Raw genomic sequence first — 18,978 nt, 5'->3', positions numbered from 1 at the left:
TGAGTTACTGTAGGCTTTGTGTAATCTGATACACTGCCATATTGGGAGAGAACAGGATACTTGGCTTTTAAGGCGCCCCCTAATCAAATAGGCAATGCTGACAGGAAAGACAGTAGTATGGTTTGGCACAAAGCCCAGTCAGGGACTCTGGACAGTGTTGAGCCTTGATTGATGTTGACTGTTTGGAAGGTACAGCTGGGAATCTATTGCGTCGATGTGGCATTATGCACTGCTTCCAATTTGCTAATTGACTGGCATCTTCTATGCAGCCCAGTCATGACTCAGTGATGGTCAGACTAAGGCTTTCCCAGATATTAAAAACACAAAGCAAGTTGAGGAAGGGAGAGTTTCCATTTTCCCCAATGCTCAGCCATCTTTGCTTGCTTGTTGTGTCAACTCAGAAGGCTGCTAGAACTGCACTCGTGTGGGTTTGGACCAAGGAGGTTTTGTTTTGTTGTGTTTGAGCAGGAGTAACACAAGAAGTTTAATTACATTATTTGCTGGAGTCATGGTTCCCCAAGGTTCTGGCACTTTCTGAGGTGTTTTGGAATTCATAGCAAGTCTTGTAAGGAAAAGGAGGGTAGAGAAGATCAGGTCTAGATCCAGGATTATGTAGGCCTTAGAGGGTGAATCTTCTGTGGCTCCTCATATAACTACCCTCCTGGTGCTGGAATGGCACCTGGAATGAAATATGCCAAGGATATTATCACAAGAACTGTCTCCATTGAGTCATTTACAAGCTGCCAGCACCTGCCATGGGACAGGTCAGCTTTGACTGGTGGGCAGCTATTCTTCAGAATGACCAGTTCTGACTAAGGTTTTTACTGCACTGATTAGAAATGCCCTGTGGTAAATCTCAGTAAATTAGCTAAGGCTGAGGTGAATCTCAAATAACTACCACTTTGTGGGATATTTTTTGGCCTTGGGGTGTAGAACAAGTGGGGGTAGGCCAGTCTTTCCCAACCTGGTTGCCCTCCAGAAGTTTTGGACTACAGTTCCCATCAGCCCTAGTCAGCAGAGCCAATAGCTGTGGGTGATGGCAGTTATAGTATGAAACATTTGGATAGTGTCAGGTTGAGGAGCTGGGCTAAAGTATAAACTGACTGATATATACCGTATTTTTCGCACCATAGGGCGCACCGGACCATAGGGCGCACCCAGTTTTTTAGGGGGGGAAATAAAGGGGAAAAAATTATTTCCCCCCCAGGCGCGGGGCTGGGGTGGGGGAAGCTCGAGCTTCCCCCGACCCCAGCCCCCAAACAGGCAGCTCTCTGCAAGCCCTGGGAGCGCTCCCGCTGCTTGCGGAGAGGTTCGCGAAGCCTGGGCGCACTGATCTCAGCGTGCGCAGGCTTCGGCATGCTGGCAACTCTCCGCAAGCATCGGGAGCCCAGCGCTGGCCCTCCCGCTGCTTGCGGAGAGGTGTGCGAAGCCTGGAGAGCGTGAGGGGTCGGTGCGCACCGACCCCTCTCACTCTCCAGGCTTCAGCGAAAGCCTGCATTCGCACCATAGGATGCACACACATTTCCCCTTCATTTTTGGAGGGGAAAAAGTGCGTCCTATGGTGCGAAAAATACGGTAATACATATGATATAGGAAAGGTATTTTTTTCATCACATCTCATCTCTGCAAGCCTGTGGCAGTAAGAAACTGTGCTTATGTTTTGTTTTTTTCTCAATTGCTATGTTATCAGCTTTCATACCTGCATATCAAGCATGACCAAGATGTGTGTGTGGAAAATTGAACGACCCCGAATATATTTCTGTTGTCTTAGGACTAGTGTATGGGAAATTGAATGGCCCCTCAGAATGAAATAATTTGACCTCAAAACAAATGGTCTGGCTGTAATCTAATTGGCCTTACTTAGTTGCAACTAGGTATAAGGAACACATGCTCAGATGTCATGGAGTCATTAATTGGTAGGGGTTGGGGAGGCTGAGAAACAGATATATTGGGTGTGGTGGGAGAACCCAAGAAAGGCAGACCAGCAGTGGTTCCTTGCTTTTCCTGAATGTGTTTGACTGGGGTGGGGAACATGTGGTCCTCCAGATGTTGGTGAACTCCAACTCCCATCAGTCCTAACTAACATAGCCAGTGGTGAGGATGATTGGAGTTGTAGTCCAGCAAGATCTGGAGGACCACAGGTTCCCCACCCGGGTGTATGATAGAGCAGTATAATAAAACATATATAAAATAGTTTCATTTTTTTTTCTGTCCTTGGACATTACACTAAGAGAAACTTTAAAAGCACACCTCGGTTAAAATTGATTAGGGCTTCTGGAGTCCAGATAAAGTTTATCCAAGGCCTCGCTGTTGGCAACCAATTGTCCATTCCTGATAAGAAAAGGGTAAACTCTTGATTGTGTATGGAGGGAAGGAGAGAATTTCTAAAATGAATGACTGGAGGAGGTTTGCCAATGTGCTTGATGAGATTTAGGAAGCCTTTGTTAGGCTTGCTTTTTGAATCTGTGTCATCAAATGTAGGGCTGCATGCTTTAATTGGCAGTTTTAGCTTTTGTTGGCGAATCCTTGAGGTCACATTTTAATCAGCAGAGCTTCAAGTTGAGGGCACACCTGTTTAATTTTGAGTGTATTTTGGTCCAGGTATGTTACTGCAATAGGGAATAATAAAGCAAATATTAAGGATGGCCTTTTGGGTGTATTAAACAGCAAGTTATGTCAAACCCCTGCCAGCACCTCGAAAAGGCCTGCATACCAAGGGTTTGGTGAATATGCAGATCAATTTGTATTTAATTGATTAATTAAAAGGCAAATGATTAAACCTCTACAGTTGTTGAATTGGTTGGAAGCTCTAATTAAAAGCCATCAAATGGCGCTGCTTGAATTGTGCTTCTGATGATTTAATATTTGATTACATTGCTGTTTTTTTAATGTGATATGACTTATTATGATGGTTTTTGTAAGCTGCTTCAGGAAATGTGGAGAGGTAGGATATAAGAATGTTTTAAAATCAAATAAACCTTCCTTCCAAAAGCAACTCCCACGTACCTGCATGTTTCCTAAAAGATCTGCCCATAAACGGAGTGAAATGGAGCACTTTGGGGGAAAGCAAGAACTGGCATGGGATGGAAATATGGTGAGCGATCTGTCCAGACCAGGTCCCTCTCCTCTCCCTTGGGAGAAACCCCTGGGCTTTATTCCTGTGGAGATTCCATATGAAAAGCCCAGCTGAATTGGCCCATAGCCCCCTCTTAGTCTGACATCCTGTTCACACTGGCTGACCAGAAGCCCATGCAAAACCCACAAGCAAGAGCAGCCTCTGTGCCTGTGATTCCCAGTGACTGGTATTCAGAGCCATATTGCCTCCAACATTTGAGATAGAAACCTAGCCGTCATGGCTGAAAGCCACTGGTAGCTTGACAGCCTTATCCTCCATTAATTTGTTTAGTTGTCTTCAGAGACATCACCTTGCCAACAAAAGTCCGTAAAGTTAAAGCCATGGTTTTCCCAGTAGTGATGTATGGAAGTGAGAGCTGGACCATAAAGAAGGCTGATCGTCGAAGAATTGATGCTTTTGAATTATAGTGCTGGAGGAGACTCTTGAGAGTCCCACGGACTGCAAGAAGATCAAACCTATCCATTCTGAAGGAAATCAGCCCTGAGTGCTCACTGGAAGGACAGATCGTGAAGCTGAGGCTCCAATACTTTGGCCACCTCATGAGAAGAGAAGACTTCCTGGAAAAGACCCTGATGTCGGGAAAGATTGAGGGCACAAGGAGAAGGGGATGACAGAGGATGAGACAGTGTTGTCGAAGCTACTAGCCTGAGTTTGACCGAACTGCGGGCGGCAGTGGAAGACAGGAGTGCCTGGCGTGCTCTGGTCCATGGGGTCACAAAGAGTCAGAAAAACGACTAAACAACTAAACAACAACAAAGCCAACCTTTGCCCCAGTGGCCATTTTGCCCCAGTGTGCCTCACTTTACTCTTTCTTACACTGAATTGCATTTGCCATTTTACTGCCCATTCACCCAAATTGGAAAGATCCCTTTGAGGATCTTAATAATCCCTATTTGCTTTAAGCATCCTGAACAATTTGGTGCCATCAGCAAATTTGACTACATCACTGCTCACCCCTAACTGTAGATAATTAACAAATTAAAAAGCGCAGGTCCAAGTATGATTTGTTGGAGGAGCTCACTTTCTACGTCCCTCTCCATTTATTCCTAGTTTCTGCTTCCTAACCAGTTACTGATGCACAAAGCACACTTCTCCTCTTAGTCCATTACTGCCAAGCTTATGCAGGGAGTTTAGGGGAGGTTGTGTATCAAACGCTTTTTGAAAGTACAATGCCAAATCTCTGTTCTGTGCAATGTCTAGCATAATAGATTTAAATAATAGAGAAATAAGTTGTGGGCTAAATATTTTGTGTTTCAATATCAGATATGATTCTTGCTATGTGGAAAGGTCTCTTCACGTTTGACAAATTGGTGCTTTTATGGATGAATAAGAAAATACATCATCATCATCATCAATTGTTTTGCTAGTACCCCTCCTCCCTTTTGGTAAATGCCTATTCCTTAAATTATTCATGTTTTCCTTTCAACGGTGGCCATTCATATTTATGTACGCACAACTGTGTGTCCTGAATATGTATCACTGCATAATTTATCCTGCTTCAGGTTGCCATCATGCTAACAATTACATCTGTCTCTGGCTGGCAGCTTTAATATGGCGCAGCTTGCTTTGCAGTCCCGCTCTGCCCTGTCCATATCACAACTGCATAAATCATACAAGAGGAGAGAAAACCCTCTAAGCAAGTTCTCAGACCTTTTGGAGCTGAAAAAGAGAGCAGGATTATACCTGCAATAGCTACCTAGTTCACCGTCTGACTAGCTAAACCTACTTGGGACAAGGTGTTGGTGCCATGGGTGGTGCCTAGTCTTGGAGGTCCTGGGCCACAGAGAGGTTAGGCTGGCCTCAACCAGAGCCAGGGCTTTTTTGGCTGTGGCCCCGATCTGGTGGCACGCTCTGTGACAAGAGACTAGGGTCCTGCGAGACTTGACATCTTTCTGCAGGGCCTGCAAGACAGAGCTGTTCCACCAGGCCTTTGGCCAAGGCACAGTCTGATGCCCTCCTTTGGTAATCCTCACAGAACTCTAGCCCAATGGTTGCCATTAATTTGATTTTGAATTGATTTTAAAATGAATTGATTTTAGAATGCTGTGTTACTTTTATTGTTGTTAGCCGCTCTGAGCCCTGCTTCGGCTGGGGAGGGCAGGAAATAAATAAATAAATAAATAAATAAATAAATAAATATTTATTTATTTATTTATTTATTTATTTATTTATTTATTTATTTTTAATGGGAGTGGGCCTAAGTGTGATGAACTTTAGCAGCAGCCCATCCCATTTTGCCACCCGAGGCACCCTCTATTTCCACTTTGCGCTGGAACTCCCCCACTCTGGCTGAACTTGGCAAGAGGGGGAGCATTCCACTAGGCCTTGACGCTTGTCGTCTCTGTCCAAGGGTCAGGGGAGATGAGTGGCAATGCTGTGTACCAGAATGCTCCCTCCAAGAGGGGGCATTCTTCCAGTGGCAGAAGCAGTGGGGCAGGTGTGGTGCCGTCTCTTGCACATCTGCTGCCTGAGGCAGCCACTTCACCCCCCCCCCCAATGAGTGGACCACTTTTGTTAGAGAGCATGCAGTTTTGTCTTCTGGTTTCTGTTAATGTTGCCTTCAGAGCCTGTATGGGGAGCCTCAGGGGTAGGCAACCTGAGGCCCGGGGGCCGGATGCGGCCCATTTGCCTTCTCAGTCCAGCCCATTGACGGTCTGGGCAGGAATCAGAGTGTTTTTACACGAGTAGAAAGTGTCCTTTTATTTAAAATGCATCTCTGGGTTAGGAATTTGTTCATTATTTTTTTCAAAATATAGTCCGGCCCCCCACAAGGTCTGAGGGACAGTGGACCCAGCCCATGGCTGAAAAACGTTGCTGACCCCTGCTAGCTGTTGCTGAGCTGCAGCTCTGATCATCTCTGATCATCTCTGACCATCTCTGACCATCTCTCATGCTTGCTGGGGCTGATGGGCATTGCACCTGAGCAACAACCGGAGTTGTTTGGTTCCCCACACTTGTATGAGAGTAGATCCTTTTGTTCCATATAAGTGGCACACCTTGTGAGATGTCCACCTTTAAGATGAATAGCAGAAGGATGAGCCGCAGTGTCTGGGGCAGAGGTTTCAGACAAATTTCTCCTGAATCCCCCCAGCTGCACACCAGACTACAGCTGGTTCATTTTAGCCACTAGAACCCAATGGGCAGCCATTGAGAACTGAGCTTTATCTAGGGTAAGGTAAAGGGACCCCTGACCATTAGGTCCAGTCGTGATCGACTCTGGGGTTGCGGTGCTCATCTCACTTTATTGGCTGAGGGAGCCGGCGTACAGCTTCCGGGTCATGTGGCCAGCATGACTAAGCCGCTTCTGGCGAACCAGGGCAGCGCATGGAAATGCCGTTTACCTTCCCGCTGGAGCAGTACCTATTTATCTACTTGCACTTTGACTTGCTTTCAAACTGCTAGGTTGGCAGGAGCAGGGACCGGGCAATGGGAGCTCACCCCATCGTGGGGATTCGAACCGCCGACCTTCTGATCAGCAAGTCCTGGGCTCTGTGGTTTAACCCACAGCGCCACCTGCAGTCTTCTTTTGTATCTAGGGTAGCCAGATACAAAAGAGGACTGGACTCTTGCAAAACAGGGATTTCCACAGCTATTGCTTACACAACAAGCTCTACTTGCTGAAATTCACTCTTCTGCATGATTATTAAAGATGCAGGAACTCTCTTGCATCTGACCACCCTAAGCCTCTCTGATCTGCACAGCCCATCCTTTCATTGGTATGGTCCTATGGTAAATTTCCTGTAGTGTGAGAAAAGACAGAACTTGCCTCCCCTCTCTTTCTGGTTTAGAAGACCATCTTTTGCCTTTGGATGGAGGAAGATAAAAAATGAGCAGGTGCCCCAGGAGAATCCGAGGCGGATCCCCATTCCACTCTGTGAACAACTCCAGGTGCTGCTTTGGCCTGGAGTTGCCCGATCCATTATGGCCTCACAAATTGACATCACTAGGGTTAAGATGTAGGCCTTCATCACCGCAGATACAGAAAGAGAGGTGAGCCTCAAACTGTTCAGAATTGGTCTATTATTGCAGAATAAAAAGCCCAACATGCTTTGATTAAAATCTTCCTCGGGGGAAATATAGTCCAATGTTCTTTTTCTTCCAAGATAATTCTCTTGGGATATTTTCTGTGAAAGGATTTCCGCCCTCACATCAGTGGTTGCATTCCTTTGGAATTCCCTTCTAAATTCTGGTTTGCTTTTACAAGAACTTCTTGTGGTGCTTCTGGTTTTGTTTTAATGAGTTGAATTTGTGGATTTCTTGCATTTGCTATATTCATTTACAGTGCAATCCTATACATGTCTACTCAGAAGTAAGGTTCTTTTTTACTCCCACATGCCCAGATTTATTTATTTTTGGGGGAGGGCAGGGAGAGAGAAGAAAAGTGGGTCATAAATATTTTAAATAATAAATAAGCCACCTGGATCTTAAGATCTGAGAAACAGCTTCCTCTCTTACGTAGCATTAAATTAAAGACAGCTATAATGGGCTTGATGCTCTTCAGGTGTTTGGGACTCCAGCTCCCATAAACTCCAGCCAACATGACCAATGTTCAGGGATGATGGAAAATTTAGTCCACAACATATGAAAGGCATCTCATTTCCCAGCCATGCTTTAAGACCATCATGCTTGAGGTCAAAGAACAAGCTCCATGGGAGGAGAAGTCCATGGTTTTGATCTCCCAACGCGAGTGTCTTCTAAGAACAGCCAACCCCTCTCCCCCACCAAAAAAAGGCCATGGTGTAGTGGGGGGGGGCAGAGGTTTAACCTATTTCCCCACTCCAACTCATTGCCTCAACAACTTCTATTTGCCATAGAGGGCAAAACATTGGCTAATATCAATTCCAGAGTGGGACAGTTTGGTTTGGAGGCATGGAATGAGAGGGAAGGGTTAAATCTCGTCCCTTTTTGCCACAGCCCCAAACTAAACCAGGAACTCCAATGGGTACTGCCAGAGTATTAAAAAATTAGACCAGGAGATCTGACCACAAGCTTCCCATGTGATGTGGGACAAGAGAAATTGCACAAGAGGCATGGATGAGAGATGTCCAAGTTTTTTAAAAAATCTTATTTATTCATTTTTCAAGCTGCCCATTTTCATCCTAATCAAAGGAAAGGCACAAGAGGAGCCTACTCTGAAGCAGAGAATCTGTTCCATCAATGAGCTTGCTTTTTTGTTATAAGAATGGCCAAATATGACTTAATTTTGATGGGATATGGGGAAATCCCGTTTACCTGTAGCTTTATAGCTCAGCAGACATCAGTATAGTCTTGTGTTGCTATACATATCTGGAATACTGCACCCACAAGCGTTGTCTGGGTGGAAACTGGTGAAATGTCCGGGAAAATCTTCAAAAATAGCTGTCTGGATTTTCACTTTTTGCAGTATGGCAACCCTAGCATAGTCTCTCTCCCTCTCCTTCCTCCTTAATTTGTTAGGAATTGCTGTGCTTAACGCTTGTTCTTGATATCTGATTTTTGTATTGAATTGGAGTAGTACGCTCACAAACAATGGGCACCAAGCAAACTGAGTCACTGCAGTAGAATCCTTGGGCATCTTTTATACTCTTTTTAACGGAACAGAGCCAAATGGTAGAAATTAATTTCCCAAACCACTTGTCCTTCCTCTAGCTAATTGGAATTAACTGATGGCATGCCAGCAACCAGGGGTGTCATCGATTGCCTTCATTCCTTGCTACCTCCTTCTCCATTTCTTATCTGCTTACTTGCTCTTTGGCTTGCCAAGAGAATCCTTGACGCTAATAAAACTCAATCAGCTATCTCATGCCCTCCAACATTTCCCAGATGAAAATGAGGGCATTGATGTGCTTGTAACACTTCCTCTCACACCATCAACTGCTGCCTTGAGTGTTAGCCCATTCACAACTGCACTTCGCTAAAAGCTCTTCTCTGCCTGCTCTACGTTTATTCTGAAAATGGCACCCCCAAGTGGAATTCCCCCCAGATATACCCTAAATATGACAATGTGATGCCATGAGGGTATTTCCCCTGTCATTAAAGGTCAGCGGGTGCCATTAGGCAGAACTTTGGGACAGAAGTCAAGGGCCCTCAAATGCATCAGTGATAGTATCAGGGTAGGACTTTGTGGGAAGAAGTCTGCTTTCCATTGTGGTGTCCACTACAGGGGCCCCAAGATGACTGGAGCATGATGGAAACCAGTAGGCAAAGTTCTGAGACATTATGGGACCATAATATAAGGCAAGATCAGGACTGTAGACTGGCAGAAGAAAACAAGTTGTCTTAGCCTTGTTTTGGAGCAACTGGCAGAGCTTCATCATCTGGACTAGGTAGTCAAGATGAAAGTTCCATCCTCAGAGTGCTGTCTCTCTTCTGTTAAAGGGACAGTGCATTTTTCTGCAGCTGTTGGTTTCCTCTAGGCCAGGCATAGGCAAATTCAGCCCTTCAAATGTTTTGGGACTACAGTTGCCATCATCCCTGACCAATGGTCCTGTTAGCTAGGGATGATGGGAGTTGTAGTCCCAAAACATCTGGAGGGCTGAGTTTGGGGATGCCTGCTGTAGGTGATCTGCTTTCATTCTCCATGAACTTCTTGGGGGGAAAGCCCCTGGAGTTTTCCCTGATTCTCTGAAGAGTATGTGGTCTGATCAACAGTGTTAAGTGGCAGAGATATCTCCTTGGAGTTCCAGGGACATGACGTGGGTTCTAGTGCCAGAGGATCCACATGGGAAGTACTGGAAAATGGACCTGTTGTCTTCTCTTCAGCTACTGTTGTAGGAGGACATTCCATCTGATGATTTCCAGCCCATGACACTAGTCCTCCCTCCAGGATGTACAGAAGGGTCTGGCTTACCATGTTTTGAACAAGTGAATGAATACGTTTTATTATGTAAGAGGGCTTCCAATGAAACATTGTCCAGTGTCTAAAACTGCACCACTGGCAATAGTGTGAAATGATGGGTGAGGAAATGGTAAGGGGCCAGAGCTCAGAGGCTGAGCTTATGCCTTGGATGCAAAAGGTCCCAGGCTCAATCCCGTGTCACCAGGTACAGGTGGGAGTGTCCCTGCCTGAAACCCAGTTGCCAGTCAATGTTGATGATACCGAGATAGATGGACTGATTGTCTGGCTCAGTATCAGGCAACTTCCCATGCTCCTATAATGATCATAGAATTGTAGAGTTGGAAGTGACCATGAGGGTCTACTAGTCCAACCCCCTGCAATGTAGGAATCCTTTGCCCAACTTGGGGTATGAACCCACAACCCCCTGAGATTGAGTCTCGGATGCTACCGTCTGAGCTATCCCAAGGATGTAGTGACATGATGTATCGCCGTACGTTATGGTACATCTGAGGAGAACCTGACCTAGGGATACCAGTTTCAGTTCCAATCCCATATCCCCAATAATGTGCACAGTTCCGTCCTTAGTTTTAGGAGAACTAATGCAGCGTTCTGTCACTAAGTGTCACTGTTCATTTGCTTCTTGTGTTAAGAAAGTAATACTGTGTTCTGACCTTAGATGCTGCTGTTGGCTGCATGAGTTGAGGACTAGCCTTAGGGGTTGGTGAGCTAGGCACTGCTTTGGATGCCAAGCTGAAAGGGGTACCAGTCTGAGTTAGTGGCTTGGTGTTGAGTGAGTGAAATTGGGTGGACAAAAGAGCAGTGGCTTTAACCTCCCCCCCCCCGTGCGAGTTCTACACTTTGTTTAGGTAAAAAAGAATTTAATTTCCATGATTAGCTTTAAAGTGTGTTTGAGGTTTTTCTTAAAATCATTTGTTCAAGATAAAAATCAGCACCATAAACACCGCAAACATAATACTAATGAAATTTACAAAAAAGCTGTAAGAGGTCCCATTTCAAAACTGGATTGTTGATGTTATTGTCACTTTTATTACTTTCAAAATGTGCAAATTGCATATAAGACAATATAACAGATCCAGAATACCCTGTTGGAATGATGTCTTTGATTCCAATAATTAATAAAAAGTCTTCCATTCCAAAGCAAATTTTGTCAAGGCTGTCAATCTACCTTGTCTAAAATGACAAATAGCACTTAGCTGGTAGATCAGCAAAGACATGCAGGGTGGCAGCAAAATTGGATCAAACTTAGCAGGATTTTCATCTATGTTTTTAATGTTTGTAGTATCCTGCTTTGGGTATGACAACCAGAACAGTATGCAAGCCTGGTCACACCAGTGATTTGTATAACAGCATTATTATATTGGCAGTTCTTCTTTTCAATCCCTTGCCTAATTATTCCAAACATGGAATTCACAGCTGTTGTACAATGGGTTGACATCTTCACTGAGTTGTCCCCTACCAAAAAACACACCTGTATTGTTATAGTGTGCTTGCATTGCTTTGTGAGCTTTGGCTTGTGCAAACTGTATTACAGTACTGAGAGATCAAGGTTTCAAACAATGTTGCTCTTGGTGGATGGGAATGATGGGAGCCTCTTGTCCACCAGAGCTGATCACAAGCACATTTTGATGATATTCAGCTTTGAGAAGCTATGCTTCTCATTGGCTGCTCCAACTCAAAGTGTCAGGAGAATTTGTAGGGCTGCCCAGACATTTGGGAAGACATCGCTCACTTGGGTGTCATCGATGAACTGCTTGTGAGGCAGCTCACTGGAACAGTAGGACCTGCTTGCTAAGTTGTACAAGTTGGCCTTTCAAATAGGGTGCTATTCTATGGCTAGCCCTGGATGAGGCATTTGACTATAGGTCATGAGTGAGGACTCTGTAGCCCTTCAGATATCATTGGGCCCCAACTCCCATTGGTTCCAACCAGCATGGCCAAAGGTCAAGAGTAATGTGTTGGCTATTTGTGATAAAATAGACGTCTTACACAAGACTTAGAGATAAATCTTTACTTGTCAGGTTGGCAAGAGTTGAACAACAAGTATTACGCACAGAGAGACACACATGCACACACAAATGCAATGTGTTTTTCTTCCTTGAACCCAAGAGAGGATTTAGTCCTTCCCACCAAAAAACCCTCCTTCATAGCAGTGCATAAGGATGGACACCAGCTTGCCTGTCTTCACAAACTCCTCCAGACAGCATCTCCTTGAAGCCACAACACTTCCACATTCTCAAAGAATCAACTAACAGAATAAACAACTGACTCTCAACTGCCAACCACCACCTCGTTTTCCCCAAACCATTTATTCTTTGTAAAAGGTAAAGGAACCCCTGGACGGTTAAGTCCAGTCAAAGGTGACTATGAGGTTGTCGCTTCAGGCCAAAGGAGCTGGCGTTTGTCCACAGACAGCTTCCTGGGTCATGTGACTAAGCTGCTTCTGGATGGAAGCCAGAGTGCACAGAAATGCCATTTACTTTCCCGCTGCAGTGGTGCTGTGCTTTCAAACTGCTAGGCTGGTAGGAGCTGGGACAGAGCAATGGGAGCTCACCCTGTCATGGGGATTCTAACCGCCAACCTTCCGATTGGCAAGCTCAAGAGGCTCAGTGGCCTCAGCACCACTCGCTCCCTTACTTATATAGCATAAATGGACAGGGCAGTAGGACTGCATTGCTCCCCTGAAACTCCATCCAACTGGATGAGAAGGAGCACAGCACTGATGAGGTCAGCACAGTGCAAATGTGATGGCAGAGCCCATCTAGGATTCCTAATAGTGCCTTTGCACTATGATAACCTTGCCACATCCTTCCTCTCCTCTGTCTCTGTATGCTGCAGCAACACAACAGAATGGACATCAGGTGAGTTATGCAGCCTCACCCCATCATCTTTAGTTGATATGTAGAGAACATGCACATTTTAAAATCAGAACTCACAATTAACTGTTTCCATACTCAAGTACAGTGGTACCTTGGGTTAAGTACTTAATTCATTCCGGAGGTCCGATTTTAAACCGAAACTGTTCTTGACCTGAAGACCACTTTAGCGAATGGGGCCTCCTGCTGCTGCTGCTGCACCGCTGAAGCACGATTTCTGTTCTCATCCTGAAGCAAAGTGCTTAACCCAAGGTACTATTTCTGGGTTAGCGGAGTCTGTAACCTGAAGCGTATGTAACATGAAGCGTATGTAACCCGAGGTACCACTGTAACCAACTACAGGAGACTGAGCAAAGCTATATTTTATGATTTTGGTTTGAAACTTAACAAAAGCCATAGTTAGGTATTAGAAATCTGATTTGCTTTGATGGAGATGTTGGGCCTATTACAAGACAGCTCAAGCATCTTTTCATGTCAAAGCTGTAAACAATGAACAAATTTACTACTTGTAAGCATGTGAACTGCCTTAATTGTGTGGGAAAAACCCCATAAATAAGAGGGTGGTGGTAAATCAATGGCAGGTAGTGAGATGATTTCACCATCTCTCTTCAGCGCAGCATTTAAATACACACAGGCACAATAGAGGATGTCAGTGTTTAGCTATTCAGTGACAGAGTTACATTGATAAGTGGATAATAATAAAACAAGGAGGTAATAGGTTTGTTTTCAAGGATTAATTCTATACAGAGTAAGAACCTTCTGTAGTGCACTGAAGAGCTTGCATAAGGATCTGTTTTAGATAGAGAAATGATTGGGGGGATTAGACTTGTTCCTGAAATTTGAAAACACACACACACACACACACACACAGAAATATTGTGCTTTTTGTCACTTCCAACTGCTGAGCCGAAAAACCTACCACATTTCTGATGAAACCTACAAGTCACACATGTGAATGTGCACCTTGCAATGTTTGAAGTTGTTTTCTAGAAATGGTAATTACATGATATTGTAACTTAGGGGTAATGGACTGGATGAAAACCACCAAACTGAAGCTCAGTCCAGATTAGACTGAGGTACTGTTGGTGGGTGGGTCCCTAGACTGGATTGATGGGAGGTTGCCTGCTCTTGATGGGGTTCCACTCCCTCTGAAGTTACTGGTACGTAGCTTGAGGAGAACTTTGGGATCCTTTGCTGCCATTTGTTCTCAGTGGTCCAGAGTGCCTTCCATCAGCTTCGGCTGTTAGCCTAGCTGTGCCCCTGCCTGGACAGGGGTAGCCTAACTTCTGTTGTCTATGCTCTGGTAACCTCTAGGTTAGATTACTGCAATTTGTTATACATGGGGCTGCTTCTAAAGAATTTGGAACAGGACCGTCTTTACCTGGGGGTGCAAGGGGTGTGGGGAACCCAGGTGCTGAATTCTGGGGGGTGCCAGGTGCCCGCTGCTGAAGCTGCCTGAGCTCTTAACTATCTACCTGTTATGAAATAATAATTTTGATCAAGCTAGAAAAACAAAATACATATATACCTAGGTATTACTGAAATGTATACCTACTGTTTCACTAAAGGACTTTCGACTTTGTGCGCTCATTTACCAAAGAAGCGCTGTGCCTCGCCAGCAGTGGCGCTTGTTAGACTCAACAACGGCACTCACAACTAAATTTGGGGGTGTTGGGCGGATCTTTGCACCCTGGCAGTGCATATGCTAAAGACCTGCCTGGTTTGGAAACTTCAACTGGTGAGCATATATCACCAATATATGCTAGTTTGAGCATATATCACCAATCCTGGCCTGATTGCGCTGACTATCAATTAGTTTCCAGGCCCAATTAAATGTGCTGGTTTTTTACCTATAAACATCTCACGACCACAGGACCTTTGTACTGTCACGTCCGTATTATTTGTATCCTGCCCATCAGACTAGGTTGCCCCAGCCACTCGGGGCAGCTTCCAACAAAACATAAAAACACAGCGATACACTTCCTTTCAGAGTGACTTAAGTTGTGTTTTCTGTGAAGTTTCACAGTATGTAACAGAAGCACCTTGAGTTTTCTGTGTTCCTAGGTGTTAAGCTTTGGAGCATACAGTGGCTAAAATGTTCCCCTTTCATGCTGATTGGGGTGGCTCTATTATGCTGGAGACAGGGACTTCCCTTGACCCCACGTACAGCACTGGGCATTCATTATTACTGTATATATAGAGAAGTATATAAAAGTTTCTGCTTTCAGGTTTTGCTTTTGTTAAACAATCATTGTTGAGATTCCTTTTATTGCTCCTGACACCTAGATCCCAGGAGAGAGAGCAGTTCTCTTGGGACGTGACTTAAATGAGCCTACGTTGGTTGTTACTTAGACTAATGGGTTCATTTAAATGAATTGAAAAAGCCAGTTGGGAATTCTTAACCTTATGGCACATAATATTTGATGGCAGGTGTATCATTTCTTCTCAGGTTGTTTGAAATCCTGAACCTATTGTGGCAAAAGGAGATGAGGAGCGGAGAATCTTCTGTGACTTATTTGAGGGGGAAACTACCGTATTTTTCGCCCTATAGGACGCACATTTTCCCTTCCAAAAATGAAGGGGAAATGTGTGTGCGTCCTATGGGGCGAATGCAGGCTTTCGCTGAAGCCTGGGGAGCGAGAGGGGTCGGTGCGCACCGACCCCTCTTGCTCTCCAGGCTTCGCGCACCTCTCCGCAAGCAGCTGGGAACCCAGCGCTGGGCTCCCACGGCTTGCAGAGAGCTGCCTGTTTGGGGGCTGGGGTCGGGGGAAGCTCGGGCTTCCCCCGCCCCAGCCCCGCGCCTGGGGGGGAAAAATAAAAATTATCCCCTTTATTTCCCACCAAAAAAACTAGGTGCGCGTTATGGGATGGTGCGTCCTATAGGGCAAAAAATACGGTAATCTTCTCCAGGGTAGACAAGGTAGTGCCCTCTGGATGTTGCTGGACTCCAACGTCCAGCATCCCTGACCACTGGCAATGCTGCTGGTGCTGATGGGAATTGTAGTTCAGCAAACATATAGAAGGTGGCAGTACTATGGCTAGCCCAATCTAACTCACCAGGGCAGAGCAACGTCTTCCCTGTGCAGATATGTTTCCACCATCTGTTCCAACACAGCTGGGGATGCATCTCGGTGTATGTAGGTGGGCCTGGTCACATGGATCTTTCCCATAGAAACACCACCCATGTATCTGACCCCATCCGCTATGCAGTTCACAGTTGTGTGGGAGCAGAGCATGGAAATGTAACTCCCACATAGGCAGAAAATGGATTCAGTTCACATTTACAAGCAAACCTACCTAATTCACACTTCCTGAACCAACAAGCAAAGAGAGACATAGCTGTCCTTCAAACTTCACATCTCTCTGGTTTTAAGTGATGCAGTTCTCTAACACAAAAGTCTGCACATATTTGTGAAAATGGGTGTGCAAGACTACATTATGAGGAATTGCTTGCAGAAATGCACAACAAATTGTGTACATAAATGCATATATTAGGAGAAATCCTCCCGAAATGCATATAGATTTTTCTTTGGATTTGTGTAAAATAATTTGTTTTTGCAAATTTTTGGAAGGGTTTTTTCCCTTGTCTTTTGATTTCCTGAAAAATACTAAAATACTTAGAAAATACTGGGCAACAACTGTCTCACAAGAGCCTTTCAGATATAACTCTGTTGTTGGTTCTATGAGATAAATGGCGTCAAAGAACATAATGCAATCAACAAATCTTAATATTGAGATGTTGTTGATCATCAACCAGTACAATCTCAGTCAGTATCATAGTTAGGTAGGGTCAGATTGGTAAGCGTCCAGGAATCTGATATTCCCTAGAGAAGGGTTTCCCAATCTTGGGTTTCCAGCTGTTTTGGAGTACAGCTCTCATCATCTCTAGCTAATAGGACCAGTGGTCAGGGATGATAGGAATTGTAGTCCAAAAACCGTTGAGACTCAAGTTTGGGGAAAAAAGCTCTAAAGCAGCCTTTCTCAACCTGTGGGTCCCCAGATGATGTTGAACTACAACTCCTATCACCCCTAGCTAGCAAGGCCAGAGCTCAGGAATGATGGGAGTTGTAGTTCAATAACATCTGGGGACCCACAGGTTTAGAACCACTGATGTAGAGCCTTAGGATGATTAAGAACATCAGAAGAGTGTGCTGGATCAGGTCAATGGTCCAGCATCCTATTCTCAGATTACTTGATTATCTGTTTGCCCTATCTCTCTGTCCTAAAATCTCTTTATGATTGGAGATTGTATGGTTTCCTAAAACATAAGAACCTGATAAATCAGAACAAAGGGCCATCTGGTCCACAATTTTGTTTCGCACAGTGGCCAACCAACAAAAGACTTTGTTGTGTCTTGGTGACTTTTATTCAGTCATGGTTCTTCTGATCCTGAAGGTAGTGTGGCCATCATGGAATGGAGCCTCGGACCTTACCTCCTGAATTACTTCAGCTTACTTGGTTAGGACTGCGATGCGGCAGGTGGCGGCATGGTTGGAGTTGTGTGGACACACTTGCAGGAGCACCAGATGGGTTCAACCAGTGCACCTCCAGAGTCCTGACCTCGTTGCTGCCTTGTCCCACCTGCTCCATGCTGTCCAGGTAAGCTGCAATGACACTGGTGTTGGGAGGGTAGCCCAACCCATCGCATGGGCTGCTACAGCATATGAGCTTTTAACATCCCTATTTCCTGGTTTGTGAAATATTGATTGAGCCCAGGCTTTGTGAGTGTCCCAAACTGACTTGAGGAGACAGGAGACCTCTAATCACCCTGATTCTCCTTGTTATTTGCTTCCTGCACAGAGCTGATGTGCGTGTGTGTGCGTGCGTGCGCGCGCGCGCACACACACACACACACACACACAGTGTTTATAAAAGCTTTAAAATACTGGTATAGCTTTGACTAATCAGCTGGTTGTAATTTTTAGAATTTTGGAACATAATAGCCATCTGCAAACAATTTTTTTATTTTTTAAAAATGTTTTGTTTAGCTACATATGATGCAGCACAGATTGATAAATTTGAACATATCTTGGTTTTATGTAAAAAAGTGATTTTAGTTGTTAATAAACATCTGTGCTGAGCAACCTCATTTCAGGTTTATTAAACTTAATTGCTGGTGCATTCCCCCTCTAATAGCACAATGCAGTATATAGAAGCTTAAGCCCCCCTTTCCAGTGTTTCTGATATCCTTATGCACAGCCACAAGAGAGCAGCTGATCCGCAAGTCTGAGAAGCTTCTAGGAGTGTGATTCAGAGGGGCTCAGATAGTAGCATTATTTCAAGAAGCTGCACATAATTCGAAGAGGCTGCACATATGTGGACTATGAAAAAGGGCATGATTGCAACATGAGTCATTGTGAGTTATATACAATGCTCAATTGGCTGTGCGCAAGCGCGCACGCACAACTTATTAGACTACAAACGCTACTTGTATGAAAAAGGGTACAATTGCTGATGTACAACTCTCTGACAAGGCAAGGTTAAAAAAATAGGATTTCTGGAACTCTTCTCATTAAGCAAGGGTAATAAAGCAAGTTTTTTCTCTCACTGCCTTACTGTTTAATTTATATGTAAATGACCAAGCACATAATTGCAAAATAATGCTTATTTCCTCCCCACTGGCATTGCCACACACAGTGAATAATTCCACGGTATGGTGATGATATTGTGCTTTTCATGTTTCCCAAAACCTTACTCCCCTCCCACCTTGCATTCCCATAGCATGTGATTTAAAAATCCCCTTTCATTTTTTGACATTTCCATATGTGGGTGGGTAATTTTTATTGATTTCATTTATTATCACTGGAGTGATATACCATCTGCGGGTTATTTTGTACCAGTGGGAGATTAGGAGAGCTGGGTGGATGGGATATCTCCATGGAATCCACCCCCCTTGCGTAAAGGTTTGGATTACTTTGGCCAGTGAGTTTAAAATGCAAAACAATACATGATCGGGATATTTCTTTTCTTTTTATCAGGGTTGGCAAACATCTAAAATGTTCTCGGGGGTGGCAAAATGTTGTGCTGATGAACTTTGTGCGCTAACATACCAGTGATGTGGAAGCAGTTGTAAAGCATGGAATTGCTTGCAGGTTCCACAACAGATGTAATAAACATGGGGGTCTAAATCC

The 18,978-nt window shown here is 44.6% G+C and overlaps 1 protein-coding gene and 1 long non-coding RNA gene across 8 annotated transcripts in view; one reads left to right on the top strand and one right to left on the bottom strand.

The window, feature by feature from the left end:
• DGKI (diacylglycerol kinase iota) overlaps positions 1-18,978 on the top strand; it is a 248,841-nt gene that overhangs the window by 15,152 nt on the left and 214,711 nt on the right. The window lies entirely within an intron of this gene.
• On the bottom strand, positions 333-7,042 carry LOC309351408. The gene is made up of 2 exons (XR_014160836.1): positions 6,903-7,042; positions 333-679 (listed from the first exon to the last, which is right to left on the bottom strand). It is a non-coding gene; the product is annotated as an uncharacterized lncRNA (long non-coding RNA).

The sequence above is a fragment of the Podarcis erhardii genome (genome assembly GCF_964252035.2).
Source record: "Podarcis erhardii genome assembly, chromosome: 10".
In the NCBI taxonomy this organism is placed as follows: Eukaryota; Metazoa; Chordata; class Lepidosauria; order Squamata; family Lacertidae; genus Podarcis; species Podarcis erhardii.
The sequence above is the reverse complement of the archived record's forward strand: the minus strand, read 5'-3'. Positions and strand labels throughout refer to the sequence as shown.